We start from the raw sequence: 4,231 nt of genomic DNA, 5'->3' as shown, positions 1-4,231 counted from the left end.
AGCATAATATTATAAAATTTATAAAAAATATAGAATCTTAGCATCACTAGTAGGAATTTTTTTCAAATATTTTTAGCAAGGATAACATTTTGAATAAAAGAACAAAAAAGTAAATAAAGACTAAGGATTACAAGCTTTTTTGTTTGTAGACTAGTGATAGTTCAAATTTTCATAAATTTTCAGCTTTAAAGCAATGCAAATTTTACTACTACTTCTGAAACATATATATACAATGAAATCTCTTCTACACCAATTAATTTGATTGGCATTTCCGAAATGCATAATTCCTTTGCAGCTCAAATTTAAACGATGCCGTAAACTAATTTTTTGATATATCGAATATTTTCTCTCCAGCGTCTGTAATAAGCTTAAGTTGAGAATAAATGTAATATAAAACTTGACAGATTGCCGTATGATGTGCACTTAAAAATCCATCAAATATTAAAGAAATTGCTTTATGGAAGCACACTGAGACCACTGATTCCGTATAAGTGAACTGCAATTTTGATTCGAAAATTCACTAGTAAATATACTTGACGGGAAATATATATTAAACAAATATTTCGCTGTGAAAATATTTTTCAATTAAATTAATATGAAAAGAATATTTACTTTGCTTAAATAACTGAGATATACGAATTTATTGAATATTATTTTTGAATATATATTTTACAAAAATTGGTATATGGTGTTGACTTACACCGATATATCGATGTAATATATATAAGCTATAATTTTTTTAATTTTTAGATATTTTAATAATTATTTATTGCTTTCATTTATAAAAATACCATATACAGGAGGGGGTGATTTAAAGATTGTCTCGATTGATATTATTTGAAAATAAGTTTTCACTTATGGGTTACTTGAGTCAAGAACAGTTATATGTACTCTCGAAACTCTTAATATCAATGTCTTTGAACGTCTTCAAAACGTCTGAATGGCCGTATTTACTGTAAGTATAACTGTAAGATGAACGTTCCTTTCATAATTTATATTGATTAAGAACATTTTTTAGTTCATCTATGAGTATAGATTAAATAACTGCGCTGCCTTCACTCTGCATATATCAGCATATCAATGTTGATAGTGAGAATTAATTTAAATATTCAAGTGTTATTTGGTTATTTTCTCCATACTCCGACTTATAAATATGCCACACAATCCAGACTATCCAATCTATTGTACTTTGATTTCATTTTCATATCACACCTGAGCATAAATGAGCAATTTTTTGCAGTTTCTTTTTAAAACGATTTAGTGCAATATTACATAAATGTTATAAACTGAAATCTTCTTTCAAAATGAGTAAGAATATCTGACTCATTTAATTTAGTATAAAAATAAAAAGGAAGAAATTCCATAAAAGTAATATGCACTGAAGTTCATACTGAATTTCGTTAGTTTTAAAGTGCCAGCAGTGTATCTACTTTTGGTCTTATCCTGCATTCTTCTTCCTATTCCAGTTGTAATACAAATTCAATATTTATTTTCACTTCACCTACATTCCAGCTTTTATTTATTTTTCTTTGTTATATATAAAAACTATCTAGATACTGCACAAAGCAATTCGCATTTGAAATAATATTGATGATGTGTTCAAGTATTTGCAGTAATTTTAGAAAAATATTTTCTCTCAAATTTTTCACTATCCTTCACTATGTTATTACAATCCCTTCTATGTATTTTTCTTTAATTTTGTTATCCAAGTTTTATTAACATTTCATTTAGGTATCCTGTATTTGAGATAAATTGATCATATATAGTATGTCACATAAAATTTATTTCAAAGAATAATACCTAATATTTGGTTACAATCCTTACATATCTACATCTTCCTCCTTTTACATATTTGAAAGAAATTGCTTTTCTTTTGGTTTTAATATTCCAATTTTAAGTATTTGGTAAAAACTCAATAACTATTTTAAAATAATTTTTAGAATTAACTTATTTGTTGTCAAAACTATATAAACTATATATAAGATTATTTATTTTTTGGTTCTAAAAAAAAGGTGCGTGAAATTTACTAGAGATAAAATTTTTAGGCCTCGCCACAAGCAATGAAATACAACATCATCCATTGCGGTCCTCAGACCAGCTTACAGTACTGGATCTTTTCGAGGTAGTTTTTAATGACTTGTCTGCACATACCTCAACACACAACATCATTCAAATGTTCTCTATGCCATATCTTATAGTATCGAATATTTTAGAGGATGTTTTAAATGATTTATCGGCAAATACCTCGGTTGGTTTTTTAAAATTTTCTCAAATGTTTGAAGACAGTCCGCGTACACGTGATCGTTTGTATGGCACAAAAAAAATTGGGTGATGAGAAATTGCAGTATCTTATTTAATTCATATCACCAAAACGTAGAGTTACTAATCCAAAAATATATCGAACAACGCCAGATATTTAATGTGTTGTAAACCTAGTAGCACCGTTCCATTTTCTTACAGTTTCTAAACCGCGTACTTTGAAATGGTCATTGTTTTTAAAAAAGTTTGTAAATTCTTGATCTAATTTCTTGACCTGCTGTAAACTTATATATAAATAAATTTAAAAACTGCATAAATATTTTTGCAAACTAATTATATATATACTCGTATATAATTTCAATCGAATTATCAAGTTCAATGTTTAAAGACTTATTTGTATATAAATATAGAAAAGTTACGATATTTGAATAACTATATATATTCATACTTAATTTTTTTTGTTATAGTTGTAATTTAATTAATTTAAATTAGATCAACTTAATAAGATTGGAAAATAAAATATTTTGTATAAACATAAATTTTTTTCGAATTTTTGAACTGCGTAACCCTGCAATTGAGTGTATTCTGACTGTAATGTCATTTTCTATTTGAATTAAATCAAATAATGACATTTGAAAAATATTTTCTTCTTGGGTTGTTTCAGATTTTGTCCTGAAGAATCTTTTGTCCGAGAACTCAGAGATATTTAAAAAAAAATATTTTTCATACAATAGGTAAGTCTCAATGTATTGTATATATTGTATAATAATGAAAAATTGGGTTAAATAATTTTATGCAGGTAATGCAACCATTAGCTTTTGCTTAAACTGCAGTGCAGCTCTAGTACTATTTCAATTCATTTGGTTTTGGGTCCTAGAAGTTTCGTACCATTGTTTTGTGTCCCAGTTCACTCAATGTAAGTAATATGGAATTTTATTTGCATTCAACATACTTAATATCTAAAAATACATGAAATGCTAACATTCGATATCGGCCGAATGCTGTCAGATATATATGCAGACTTTGTGTGATAGCTAAAATAAAAACCTATAATTATAATTAATATAATAATAGTCATAACTAATAAGTATATTTAAAATCTATTTGGGTTAATTTCGGTCATTGGTAAAAGGCTTTATAAATCTTTTTAAATAGGCAAGTTAATAGAAATTATTATATGCTTTCCACATAGTCTCCATATTAAATTTATTATGTATATGTATTCAAAGCGGGTATTTCGTTATTTTGCTTTTAGTATTATTTACTTAAATTAATTTAGTTAAGGATAGTTAATAATATTTTTTGTATAAACATACTTTTTTCGAATTTTCGAGAAGCGTAACCCTAGCATTTATTCTGATAGTAATGTCATTTTTTCTTTTAAATTAAATCAAACAAAAATGACATTTGAAAAATATTTTCTTCTTGGATTGTTTCAGTTCTTCTCCTGATAAATCTTTTGTTCGAGAAAGCGGAGTTATTTAAAAATAAATATTTTTCTTACAATAGGTAAGTCTCAATGTATTGTATATATTGTATAATAATCAAAAACGGTTAGCAATAATTTTATGCAGGTAGTGCGGACATTAACTTTAATTTAAGTTCATTTCAATTCATTTGGTTTTGGGTTCTGAAGTTTCGACCATTCTTTTGCGGCCAATTTGACTGAATGTAAGTACCTTTACAACTATGTTGTAAGTTTTTATTTAATAATACAAAAATAAATGAATTTTTGACAATAACTATATATCTTCTTCTTTTTGTTGAGTTAGTGCTATTACGTACTTTTCCTCTATAATGGCTGGGAGGCTTATCTCTACCCCACACTAGGCTTTAACTATACTGCAAATATTATCATTTATTTATCTTTTAGCTGATGGTGGACATAAATTTGAAACCATGGCAACCAAAAAGAATGCTGTCAAACTATTTTTTGACTTTGAAAGACGATTTTTAAATAAAAATAATTAAT

Source organism: Teleopsis dalmanni, chromosome 1 (genome assembly GCF_002237135.1).
Source record: "Teleopsis dalmanni isolate 2A chromosome 1, ASM223713v2, whole genome shotgun sequence".
Taxonomy (NCBI): Eukaryota; Metazoa; Arthropoda; class Insecta; order Diptera; family Diopsidae; genus Teleopsis; species Teleopsis dalmanni.
The sequence above is the reverse complement of the archived record's forward strand: the minus strand, read 5'-3'. Positions refer to the sequence as shown.